A 13,009-nucleotide genomic window follows, 5' to 3' on the forward strand; every position below is an offset into this window, starting at 1 on the left:
TCACTCTGGCCAGGAGAAATAGCTCTTCTACACTACCTTAACAACTCCAGAAAGAAACGGGAAGGCACGCCAATCACTTACCTCTTCTTGCACTTTTTTCACTTACTGGAGAGGCTCTGTCACTCAGACTCTGCCATCTGCAACACATTCGCCATGCCTTGCAGGCAGAGGGTGGCCAGTCTTTCCTTTCCTTTTGGCAAACCAGGGTCCCACTGAAAGTACGTAGGAGTTGTCGGAAAAATCGGATCTGTCATCATGGACTCCTTTCTGAAACAAGATGCAAAATAACGCCCCTTCTCACAATCCCAGTGAAAGTGAAAGGGTCAGAGGTGTGTTGTTTAATGCTAAGGACGCAACAGTGGATCACGTGCTCTCTGCTGGGATGTTTTCCTATGTTGAAGAGGGTTTATTCTGCACAGGCCCTGCTCACCCATTCTTTCTGTGGTCGATAAATGGATCGTTGAGTTAATGACACCTGTTACAGCGCCAGGAAATGCCGGAAAATGCTGCCGAATGCTTTTAAAACAGCTCAAATTGTACGCACCTTTCCTCTTTTTATTCCCTGTTTCTGGAATGCTCTGCTTTTGGACTCTATTACACTTGCGTCTGCAACTCACTTCATTCTTCCACACCTAATAGATCATCGTCCTTTTATCAGATTTCCCACACGCTGTGCTGATTTTTTGCATTTGGTTGCCAACTGTAGGCTCGAGCACTATTTCTTGGGGGCTAAGGATTATTCATGGTACAAGTCTTAAAGAAAATAAGTCGGGGGACTAACCAAGTTAGACACTATGCAAGTGACATCACGGCACATGACATCACGGCACATGACATCAGGCCGTGTGAAATCGCACCTGGAAAAACAGGAAGTGGCATCACAACCCATGACCTGCCAGGAAATGAGATGCCAAGAAGTGAGATCTGATCTGAAGACCTGACACATATGCTTACCGCAAGAAAGCAAAGCCTTAGCTTGGGGAGCCTTGGTCCGTCGTGGAGCAAATGCTGTCTTGACTTTGGGCCGAGTGTAAAGTGCATAAAAAGTGTACGTTTTCCTTGGGAAAGTGTGTATTTTCGTGTTAATGCTGTTCGTTTTCCTTTCTTTTTTTAAGAGAGTAAAAAAAGAGTGTAGTAAATAAAAAGTGTAAAATGAAATTAGCGAGGAAGCTGTGTAATGGAGGTTAGACGTGCGCCACCTAGTGTGTGCGAGAGGCAAAATGCCTACAGCACCTGGTATTCCCAGGCGGTCTCCCATCCAAGTACTAACCAGGCCCGACCCTGCTTAGCTTCCGAGATCGGACGAGATCGGGTGCATTCAGGGTGGTATGGCCGTAGGCAGGAAAAGCTGCACTTTCAGCTCTCTTCTGCTCACCCGGCCCACCCGCCTGGAGCCTACTGCTCTTAATTGCAGCGGAACACCCTCCCACTGGGAACTCCCACACTGCCCCAGGCACAATGCCCCAACCCACACGGAACAACATTTTGTACTCCTCCATTTACCATGCTCGGCGCTACTCCCGCTTCTCTCGTCTTCACAGGCTGCTGCAGCCCCCACCAAACCTAGCACGACCAGCAGACGGCGCCTGTCACACTCTCAATTGCAATGGACAACCCTCACCTCACACAGCATGTGCTGCGCCTCCTTGGACCCCTCCTTAGGGCATGACACCGAGGAGTCACCAGGGGAGACGCTGCTTCTCAACAGCAGCCTTCATTCCCCCCTCCCAAGGACCAATAGTTGCTGCTATGCAGTTCTCTTTTCCTCATCCCACTGGGTGGCGACACCTCCATTCACTCTGGCCAGGAGAAATAGCTCTTCTACACTACCTTAACAACTCCAGAAAGAAACGGGAAGGCACGCCAATCACTTACCTCTTCTTGCACTTTTTTCACTTACTGGAGAGGCTCTGTCACTCAGACTCTGCCATCTGCAACACATTCGCCATGCCTTGCAGGCAGAGGGTGGCCAGTCTTTCCTTTCCTTTTGGCAAACCAGGGTCCCACTGAAAGTACGTAGGAGTTGTCGGAAAAATCGGATCTGTCATCATGGACTCCTTTCTGAAACAAGATGCAAAATAACGCCCCTTCTCACAATCCCAGTGAAAGTGAAAGGGTCAGAGGTGTGTTGTTTAATGCTAAGGACGCAACAGTGGATCACGTGCTCTCTGCTGGGATGTTTTCCTATGTTGAAGAGGGTTTATTCTGCACAGGCCCTGCTCACCCATTCTTTCTGTGGTCGATAAATGGATCGTTGAGTTAATGACACCTGTTACAGCGCCAGGAAATGCCGGAAAATGCTGCCGAATGCTTTTAAAACAGCTCAAATTGTACGCACCTTTCCTCTTTTTATTCCCTGTTTCTGGAATGCTCTGCTTTTGGACTCTATTACACTTGCGTCTGCAACTCACTTCATTCTTCCACACCTAATAGATCATCGTCCTTTTATCAGATTTCCCACACGCTGTGCTGATTTTTTGCATTTGGTTGCCAACTGTAGGCTCGAGCACTATTTCTTGGGGGCTAAGGATTATTCATGGTACAAGTCTTAAAGAAAATAAGTCGGGGGAGTAAACAAGTTAGACACTATGCAAGTGACATCACGGCACATGACATCACGGCACATGACATCAGGCCGTGTGAAATCGCACCTGGAAAAACAGGAAGTGGCATCACAACCCATGACCTGCCCGGAAATGAGATGCCAAGAATTGAGATCTGATCTGAAGACCTGACACATATGCTTACCGCAAGAAAGCAAAGCCTTAGCTTGGGGAGCCTTGGTCCGTCGTGGAGCAAATGCTGTCTTGACTTTGGGCCGAGTGTAAAGTGCATAATAATTGTACGTTTTCCTTGGGAAAGTGTGTATTTTCGTGTTAATGCTGTTCTTTTTCCTTTCTTTTTTTAAGAGAGTAAAAAAAGAGTGTAGTAAATAAAAAGTGTAAAATGAAATTAGCGAGGAAGCTGTGTAATGGAGGTTAGACGTGCGCCACCTAGTGTGTGCGAGAGGCAAAATGCCTACAGCACCTGGTATTCCCAGGCGGTCTCCCATCCAAGTACTAACCAGGCCCGACCCTGCTTAGCTTCCGAGATCGGACGAGATCGGGCGCATTCAGGGTGGTATGGCCGTAGGCAGGAAAAGCTGCACTTTCAGCTCTCTTCTGCTCACCCGGCCCACCCGCCTGGAGCCTACTGCTCTTAATTGCAGCGGAACACCCTCCCACTGGGAACTCCCACACTGCCCCAGGCACAATGCCCCAACCCACACGGAACAACATTTTGTACTCCTCCATTTACCATGCTCGGCGCTACTCCCGCTTCTCTCGTCTTCACAGGCTGCTGCAGCCCCCACCAAACCTAGCACGACCAGCAGACGGCGCCTGTCACACTCTCAATTGCAATGGACAACCCTCACCTCACACAGCATGTGCTGCGCCTCCTTGGACCCCTCCTTAGGGCATGACACCGAGGAGTCACCAGGGGAGACGCTGCTTCTCAACAGCAGCCTTCATTCCCCCCTCCCAAGGACCAATAGTTGCTGCTCTGCAGTTCTCTTTTCCTCATCCCACTGGGTGGCGACACCTCCATTCACTCTGGCCAGGAGAAATAGCTCTTCTACACTACCTTAACAACTCCAGAAAGAAACGGGAAGGCACGCCAATCACTTACCTCTTCTTGCACTTTTTTCACTTACTGGAGAGGCTCTGTCACTCAGACTCTGCCATCTGCAACACATTCGCCATGCCTTGCAGGCAGAGGGTGGCCAGTCTTTCCTTTCCTTTTGGCAAACCAGGGTCCCACTGAAAGTACGTAGGAGTTGTCGGAAAAATCGGATCTGTCATCATGGACTCCTTTCTGAAACAAGATGCAAAATAACGCCCCTTCTCACAATCCCAGTGAAAGTGAAAGGGTCAGAGGTGTGTTGTTTAATGCTAAGGACGCAACAGTGGATCACGTGCTCTCTGCTGGGATGTTTTCCTATGTTGAAGAGGGTTTATTCTGCACAGGCCCTGCTCACCCATTCTTTCTGTGGTCGATAAATGGATCGTTGAGTTAATGACACCTGTTACAGCGCCAGGAAATGCCGGAAAATGCTGCCGAATGCTTTTAAAACAGCTCAAATTGTACGCACCTTTCCTCTTTTTATTCCCTGTTTCTGGAATGCTCTGCTTTTGGACTCTATTACACTTGCGTCTGCAACTCACTTCATTCTTCCACACCTAATAGATCATCGTCCTTTTATCAGATTTCCCACACGCTGTGCTGATTTTTTGCATTTGGTTGCCAACTGTAGGCTCGAGCACTATTTCTTGGGGGCTAAGGATTATTCATGGTACAAGTCTTAAAGAAAATAAGTCGGGGGACTAACCAAGTTAGACACTATGCAAGTGACATCACGGCACATGACATCACGGCACATGACATCAGGCCGTGTGAAATCGCACCTGGAAAAACAGGAAGTGGCATCACAACCCATGACCTGCCAGGAAATGAGATGCCAAGAAGTGAGATCTGATCTGAAGACCTGACACATATGCTTACCGCAAGAAAGCAAAGCCTTAGCTAGGGGAGCCTTGGTCCGTCGTGGAGCAAATGCTGTCTTGACTTTGGGCCGAGTGTAAAGTGCATAATAATTGTACGTTTTCCTTGGGAAAGTGTGTATTTTCGTGTTAATGCTGTTCTTTTTCCTTTCTTTTTTTAAGAGAGTAAAAAAAGAGTGTAGTAAATAAAAAGTGTAAAATGAAATTAGCGAGGAAGCTGTGTAATGGAGGTTAGACGTGCGCCACCTAGTGTGTGCGAGAGGCAAAATGCCTACAGCACCTGGTATTCCCAGGCGGTCTCCCATCCAAGTACTAACCAGGCCCGACCCTGCTTAGCTTCCGAGATCGGACGAGATCGGGTGCATTCAGGGTGGTATGGCCGTAGGCAGGAAAAGCTGCACTTTCAGCTCTCTTCTGCTCACCCGGCCCACCCGCCTGGAGCCTACTGCTCTTAATTGCAGCGGAACACCCTCCCACTGGGAACTCCCACACTGCCCCAGGCACAATGCCCCAACCCACACGGAACAACATTTTTTACTCCTCCATTTACCATGCTCGGCGCTACTCCCGCTTCTCTCGTCTTCACAGGCTGCAGCAGCCCCCACCAAACCTAGCACGACCAGCAGACGGCGCCTGTCACACTCTCAATTGCAATGGACAACCCTCACCTCACACAGCATGTGCTGCGCCTCCTTGGACCCCTCCTTAGGGCATGACACCGAGGAGTCACCAGGGGAGACGCTGCTTCTCAACAGCAGCCTTCATTCCCCCCTCCCAAGGACCAATAGTTGCTGCTATGCAGTTCTCTTTTCCTCATCCCACTGGGTGGCGACACCTCCATTCACTCTGGCCAGGAGAAATAGCTCTTCTACACTACCTTAACAACTCCAGAAAGAAACGGGAAGGCACGCCAATCACTTACCTCTTCTTGCACTTTTTTCACTTACTGGAGAGGCTCTGTCACTCAGACTCTGCCATCTGCAACACATTCGCCATGCCTTGCAGGCAGAGGGTGGCCAGTCTTTCCTTTCCTTTTGGCAAACCAGGGTCCCACTGAAAGTACGTAGGAGTTGTCGGAAAAATCGGATCTGTCATCATGGACTCCTTTCTGAAACAAGATGCAAAATAACGCCCCTTCTCACAATCCCAGTGAAAGTGAAAGGGTCAGAGGTGTGTTGTTTAATGCTAAGGACGCAACAGTGGATCACGTGCTCTCTGCTGGGATGTTTTCCTATGTTGAAGAGGGTTTATTCTGCACAGGCCCTGCTCACCCATTCTTTCTGTGGTCGATAAATGGATCGTTGAGTTAATGACACCTGTTACAGCGCCAGGAAATGCCGGAAAATGCTGCCGAATGCTTTTAAAACAGCTCAAATTGTACGCACCTTTCCTCTTTTTATTCCCTGTTTCTGGAATGCTCTGCTTTTGGACTCTATTACACTTGCGTCTGCAACTCACTTCATTCTTCCACACCTAATAGATCATCGTCCTTTTATCAGATTTCCCACACGCTGTGCTGATTTTTTGCATTTGGTTGCCAACTGTAGGCTCGAGCACTATTTCTTGGGGGCTAAGGATTATTCATGGTACAAGTCTTAAAGAAAATAAGTCGGGGGACTAACCAAGTTAGACACTATGCAAGTGACATCACGGCACATGACATCACGGCACATGACATCAGGCCGTGTGAAATCGCACCTGGAAAAACAGGAAGTGGCATCACAACCCATGACCTGCCAGGAAATGAGATGCCAAGAAGTGAGATCTGATCTGAAGACCTGACACATATGCTTACCGCAAGAAAGCAAAGCCTTAGCTTGGGGAGCCTTGGTCCGTCGTGGAGCAAATGCTGTCTTGACTTTGGGCCGAGTGTAAAGTGCATAATAATTGTACGTTTTCCTTGGGAAAGTGTGTATTTTCGTGTTAATGCTGTTCTTTTTCCTTTCTTTTTTTAAGAGAGTAAAAAAAGAGTGTAGTAAATAAAAAGTGTAAAATGAAATTAGCGAGGAAGCTGTGTAATGGAGGTTAGACGTGCGCCACCTAGTGTGTGCGAGAGGCAAAATGCCTACAGCACCTGGTATTCCCAGGCGGTCTCCCATCCAAGTACTAACCAGGCCCGACCCTGCTTAGCTTCCGAGATCGGACGAGATCGGGCGCATTCAGGGTGGTATGGCCGTAGGCAGGAAAAGCTGCACTTTCAGCTCTCTTCTGCTCACCCGGCCCACCCGCCTGGAGCCTACTGCTCTTAATTGCAGCGGAACACCCTCCCACTGGGAACTCCCACACTGCCCCAGGCACAATGCCCCAACCCACACGGAACAACATTTTGTACTCCTCCATTTACCATGCTCGGCGCTACTCCCGCTTCTCTCGTCTTCACAGGCTGCTGCAGCCCCCACCAAACCTAGCACGACCAGCAGACGGCGCCTGTCACACTCTCAATTGCAATGGACAACCCTCACCTCACACAGCATGTGCTGCGCCTCCTTGGACCCCTCCTTAGGGCATGACACCGAGGAGTCACCAGGGGAGACGCTGCTTCTCAACAGCAGCCTTCATTCCCCCCTCCCAAGGACCAATAGTTGCTGCTATGCAGTTCTCTTTTCCTCATCCCACTGGGTGGCGACACCTCCATTCACTCTGGCCAGGAGAAATAGCTCTTCTACACTACCTTAACAACTCCAGAAAGAAACGGGAAGGCACGCCAATCACTTACCTCTTCTTGCACTTTTTTCACTTACTGGAGAGGCTCTGTCACTCAGACTCTGCCATCTGCAACACATTCGCCATGCCTTGCAGGCAGAGGGTGGCCAGTCTTTCCTTTCCTTTTGGCAAACCAGGGTCCCACTGAAAGTACGTAGGAGTTGTCGGAAAAATCGGATCTGTCATCATGGACTCCTTTCTGAAACAAGATGCAAAATAACGCCCCTTCTCACAATCCCAGTGAAAGTGAAAGGGTCAGAGGTGTGTTGTTTAATGCTAAGGACGCAACAGTGGATCACGTGCTCTCTGCTGGGATGTTTTCCTATGTTGAAGAGGGTTTATTCTGCACAGGCCCTGCTCACCCATTCTTTCTGTGGTCGATAAATGGATCGTTGAGTTAATGACACCTGTTACAGCGCCAGGAAATGCCGGAAAATGCTGCCGAATGCTTTTAAAACAGCTCAAATTGTACGCACCTTTCCTCTTTTTATTCCCTGTTTCTGGAATGCTCTGCTTTTGGACTCTATTACACTTGCGTCTGCAACTCACTTCATTCTTCCACACCTAATAGATCATCGTCCTTTTATCAGATTTCCCACACGCTGTGCTGATTTTTTGCATTTGGTTGCCAACTGTAGGCTCGAGCACTATTTCTTGGGGGCTAAGGATTATTCATGGTACAAGTCTTAAAGAAAATAAGTCGGGGGACTAACCAAGTTAGACACTATGCAAGTGACATCACGGCACATGACATCACGGCACATGACATCAGGCCGTGTGAAATCGCACCTGGAAAAACAGGAAGTGGCATCACAACCCATGACCTGCCAGGAAATGAGATGCCAAGAAGTGAGATCTGATCTGAAGACCTGACACATATGCTTACCGCAAGAAAGCAAAGCCTTAGCTAGGGGAGCCTTGGTCCGTCGTGGAGCAAATGCTGTCTTGACTTTGGGCCGAGTGTAAAGTGCATAATAATTGTACGTTTTCCTTGGGAAAGTGTGTATTTTCGTGTTAATGCTGTTCTTTTTCCTTTCTTTTTTTAAGAGAGTAAAAAAAGAGTGTAGTAAATAAAAAGTGTAAAATGAAATTAGCGAGGAAGCTGTGTAATGGAGGTTAGACGTGCGCCACCTAGTGTGTGCGAGAGGCAAAATGCCTACAGCACCTAGTATTCCCAGGCGGTCTCCCATCCAAGTACTAACCAGGCCCGACCCTGCTTAGCTTCCGAGATCGGACGAGATCGGGTGCATTCAGGGTGGTATGGCCGTAGGCAGGAAAAGCTGCACTTTCAGCTCTCTTCTGCTCACCCGGCCCACCCGCCTGGAGCCTACTGCTCTTAATTGCAGCGGAACACCCTCCCACTGGGAACTCCCACACTGCCCCAGGCACAATGCCCCAACCCACACGGAACAACATTTTGTACTCCTCCATTTACCATGCTCGGCGCTACTCCCGCTTCTCTCGTCTTCACAGGCTGCAGCAGCCCCCACCAAACCTAGCACGACCAGCAGACGGCGCCTGTCACACTCTCAATTGCAATGGACAACCCTCACCTCACACAGCATGTGCTGCGCCTCCTTGGACCCCTCCTTAGGGCATGACACCGAGGAGTCACCAGGGGAGACGCTGCTTCTCAACAGCAGCCTTCATTCCCCCCTCCCAAGGACCAATAGTTGCTGCTCTGCAGTTCTCTTTTCCTCATCCCACTGGGTGGCGACACCTCCATTCACTCTGGCCAGGAGAAATAGCTCTTCTACACTACCTTAACAACTCCAGAAAGAAACGGGAAGGCACGCCAATCACTTACCTCTTCTTGCACTTTTTTCACTTACTGGAGAGGCTCTGTCACTCAGACTCTGCCATCTGCAACACATTCGCCATGCCTTGCAGGCAGAGGGTGGCCAGTCTTTCCTTTCCTTTTGGCAAACCAGGGTCCCACTGAAAGTACGTAGGAGTTGTCGGAAAAATCGGATCTGTCATCATGGACTCCTTTCTGAAACAAGATGCAAAATAACGCCCCTTCTCACAATCCCAGTGAAAGTGAAAGGGTCAGAGGTGTGTTGTTTAATGCTAAGGACGCAACAGTGGATCACGTGCTCTCTGCTGGGATGTTTTCCTATGTTGAAGAGGGTTTATTCTGCACAGGCCCTGCTCACCCATTCTTTCTGTGGTCGATAAATGGATCGTTGAGTTAATGACACCTGTTACAGCGCCAGGAAATGCCGGAAAATGCTGCCGAATGCTTTTAAAACAGCTCAAATTGTACGCACCTTTCCTCTTTTTATTCCCTGTTTCTGGAATGCTCTGCTTTTGGACTCTATTACACTTGCGTCTGCAACTCACTTCATTCTTCCACACCTAATAGATCATCGTCCTTTTATCAGATTTCCCACACGCTGTGCTGATTTTTTGCATTTGGTTGCCAACTGTAGGCTCGAGCACTATTTCTTGGGGGCTAAGGATTATTCATGGTACAAGTCTTAAAGAAAATAAGTCGGGGGACTAACCAAGTTAGACACTATGCAAGTGACATCACGGCACATGACATCACGGCACATGACATCAGGCCGTGTGAAATCGCACCTGGAAAAACAGGAAGTGGCATCACAACCCATGACCTGCCAGGAAATGAGATGCCAAGAAGTGAGATCTGATCTGAAGACCTGACACATATGCTTACCGCAAGAAAGCAAAGCCTTAGCTTGGGGAGCCTTGGTCCGTCGTGGAGCAAATGCTGTCTTGACTTTGGGCCGAGTGTAAAGTGCATAATAATTGTACGTTTTCCTTGGGAAAGTGTGTATTTTCGTGTTAATGCTGTTCTTTTTCCTTTCTTTTTTTAAGAGAGTAAAAAAAGAGTGTAGTAAATAAAAAGTGTAAAATGAAATTAGCGAGGAAGCTGTGTAATGGAGGTTAGACGTGCGCCACCTAGTGTGTGCGAGAGGCAAAATGCCTACAGCACCTGGTATTCCCAGGCGGTCTCCCATCCAAGTACTAACCAGGCCCGACCCTGCTTAGCTTCCGAGATCGGACGAGATCGGGCGCATTCAGGGTGGTATGGCCGTAGGCAGGAAAAGCTGCACTTTCAGCTCTCTTCTGCTCACCCGGCCCACCCGCCTGGAGCCTACTGCTCTTAATTGCAGCGGAACACCCTCCCACTGGGAACTCCCACACTGCCCCAGGCACAATGCCCCAACCCACACGGAACAACATTTTGTACTCCTCCATTTACCATGCTCGGCGCTACTCCCGCTTCTCTCGTCTTCACAGGCTGCTGCAGCCCCCACCAAACCTAGCACGACCAGCAGACGGCGCCTGTCACACTCTCAATTGCAATGGACAACCCTCACCTCACACAGCATGTGCTGCGCCTCCTTGGACCCCTCCTTAGGGCATGACACCGAGGAGTCACCAGGGGAGACGCTGCTTCTCAACAGCAGCCTTCATTCCCCCCTCCCAAGGACCAATAGTTGCTGCTATGCAGTTCTCTTTTCCTCATCCCACTGGGTGGCGACACCTCCATTCACTCTGGCCAGGAGAAATAGCTCTTCTACACTACCTTAACAACTCCAGAAAGAAACGGGAAGGCACGCCAATCACTTACCTCTTCTTGCACTTTTTTCACTTACTGGAGAGGCTCTGTCACTCAGACTCTGCCATCTGCAACACATTCGCCATGCCTTGCAGGCAGAGGGTGGCCAGTCTTTCCTTTCCTTTTGGCAAACCAGGGTCCCACTGAAAGTACGTAGGAGTTGTCGGAAAAATCGGATCTGTCATCATGGACTCCTTTCTGAAACAAGATGCAAAATAACGCCCCTTCTCACAATCCCAGTGAAAGTGAAAGGGTCAGAGGTGTGTTGTTTAATGCTAAGGACGCAACAGTGGATCACATGCTCTCTGCTGGGATGTTTTCCTATGTTGAAGAGGGTTTATTCTGCACAGGCCCTGCTCACCCATTCTTTCTGTGGTCGATAAATGGATCGTTGAGTTAATGACACCTGTTACAGCGCCAGGAAATGCCGGAAAATGCTGCCGAATGCTTTTAAAACAGCTCAAATTGTACGCACCTTTCCTCTTTTTATTCCCTGTTTCTGGAATGCTCTGCTTTTGGACTCTATTACACTTGCGTCTGCAACTCACTTCATTCTTCCACACCTAATAGATCATCGTCCTTTTATCAGATTTCCCACACGCTGTGCTGATTTTTTGCATTTGGTTGCCAACTGTAGGCTCGAGCACTATTTCTTGGGGGCTAAGGATTATTCATGGTACAAGTCTTAAAGAAAATAAGTCGGGGGACTAACCAAGTTAGACACTATGCAAGTGACATCACGGCACATGACATCACGGCACATGACATCAGGCCGTGTGAAATCGCACCTGGAAAAACAGGAAGTGGCATCACAACCCATGACCTGCCAGGAAATGAGATGCCAAGAAGTGAGATCTGATCTGAAGACCTGACACATATGCTTACCGCAAGAAAGCAAAGCCTTAGCTAGGGGAGCCTTGGTCCGTCGTGGAGCAAATGCTGTCTTGACTTTGGGCCGAGTGTAAAGTGCATAATAATTGTACGTTTTCCTTGGGAAAGTGTGTATTTTCGTGTTAATGCTGTTCTTTTTCCTTTCTTTTTTTAAGAGAGTAAAAAAAGAGTGTAGTAAATAAAAAGTGTAAAATGAAATTAGCGAGGAAGCTGTGTAATGGAGGTTAGACGTGCGCCACCTAGTGTGTGCGAGAGGCAAAATGCCTACAGCACCTAGTATTCCCAGGCGGTCTCCCATCCAAGTACTAACCAGGCCCGACCCTGCTTAGCTTCCGAGATCGGACGAGATCGGGTGCATTCAGGGTGGTATGGCCGTAGGCAGGAAAAGCTGCACTTTCAGCTCTCTTCTGCTCACCCGGCCCACCCGCCTGGAGCCTACTGCTCTTAATTGCAGCGGAACACCCTCCCACTGGGAACTCCCACACTGCCCCAGGCACAATGCCCCAACCCACACGGAACAACATTTTGTACTCCTCCATTTACCATGCTCGGCGCTACTCCCGCTTCTCTCGTCTTCACAGGCTGCAGCAGCCCCCACCAAACCTAGCACGACCAGCAGACGGCGCCTGTCACACTCTCAATTGCAATGGACAACCCTCACCTCACACAGCATGTGCTGCGCCTCCTTGGACCCCTCCTTAGGGCATGACACCGAGGAGTCACCAGGGGAGACGCTGCTTCTCAACAGCAGCCTTCATTCCCCCCTCCCAAGGACCAATAGTTGCTGCTCTGCAGTTCTCTTTTCCTCATCCCACTGGGTGGCGACACCTCCATTCACTCTGGCCAGGAGAAATAGCTCTTCTACACTACCTTAACAACTCCAGAAAGAAACGGGAAGGCACGCCAATCACTTACCTCTTCTTGCACTTTTTTCACTTACTGGAGAGGCTCTGTCACTCAGACTCTGCCATCTGCAACACATTCGCCATGCCTTGCAGGCAGAGGGTGGCCAGTCTTTCCTTTCCTTTTGGCAAACCAGGGTCCCACTGAAAGTACGTAGGAGTTGTCGGAAAAATCGGATCTGTCATCATGGACTCCTTTCTGAAACAAGATGCAAAATAACGCCCCTTCTCACAATCCCAGTGAAAGTGAAAGGGTCAGAGGTGTGTTGTTTAATGCTAAGGACGCAACAGTGGATCACGTGCTCTCTGCTGGGATGTTTTCCTATGTTGAAGAGGGTTTATTCTGCACAGGCCCTGCTCACCCATTCTTTCTGTGGTCGATA

General features: G+C 49.2%; 7 non-coding genes across 7 annotated transcripts; all 7 read right to left on the bottom strand.

Moving 5' to 3' along the window:
• Window positions 1-1,221: 1,221 nt before the first annotated feature.
• Window positions 1,222-1,340, bottom strand: LOC138278616 (5S ribosomal RNA). The gene has a single exon (XR_011200764.1). It is a non-coding gene; the product is annotated as a 5S ribosomal RNA (ribosomal RNA).
• A 1,675-nt stretch (window positions 1,341-3,015) lies between these two features.
• Window positions 3,016-3,134, bottom strand: LOC138278639 (5S ribosomal RNA). Its single transcript, XR_011200786.1, has one exon. It is a non-coding gene; the product is annotated as a 5S ribosomal RNA (ribosomal RNA).
• A 1,675-nt stretch (window positions 3,135-4,809) lies between these two features.
• On the bottom strand, window positions 4,810-4,928 carry LOC138278627 (5S ribosomal RNA). The gene has a single exon (XR_011200775.1). It is a non-coding gene; the product is annotated as a 5S ribosomal RNA (ribosomal RNA).
• Window positions 4,929-6,603: 1,675 nt separating this feature from the next.
• On the bottom strand, window positions 6,604-6,722 carry LOC138278648 (5S ribosomal RNA). Its single transcript, XR_011200788.1, has one exon. It is a non-coding gene; the product is annotated as a 5S ribosomal RNA (ribosomal RNA).
• A 1,675-nt stretch (window positions 6,723-8,397) lies between these two features.
• On the bottom strand, window positions 8,398-8,516 carry LOC138278629 (5S ribosomal RNA). Its single transcript, XR_011200777.1, has one exon. It is a non-coding gene; the product is annotated as a 5S ribosomal RNA (ribosomal RNA).
• Window positions 8,517-10,191: 1,675 nt separating this feature from the next.
• On the bottom strand, window positions 10,192-10,310 carry LOC138278649 (5S ribosomal RNA). The gene has a single exon (XR_011200789.1). It is a non-coding gene; the product is annotated as a 5S ribosomal RNA (ribosomal RNA).
• Window positions 10,311-11,985: 1,675 nt separating this feature from the next.
• Window positions 11,986-12,104, bottom strand: LOC138278631 (5S ribosomal RNA). The gene has a single exon (XR_011200778.1). It is a non-coding gene; the product is annotated as a 5S ribosomal RNA (ribosomal RNA).
• Window positions 12,105-13,009: the final 905 nt, after the last annotated feature.

This window comes from Pleurodeles waltl, unplaced genomic scaffold (genome assembly GCF_031143425.1).
Source record: "Pleurodeles waltl isolate 20211129_DDA unplaced genomic scaffold, aPleWal1.hap1.20221129 scaffold_519, whole genome shotgun sequence".
NCBI classification, from domain to species: domain Eukaryota; kingdom Metazoa; phylum Chordata; class Amphibia; order Caudata; family Salamandridae; genus Pleurodeles; species Pleurodeles waltl.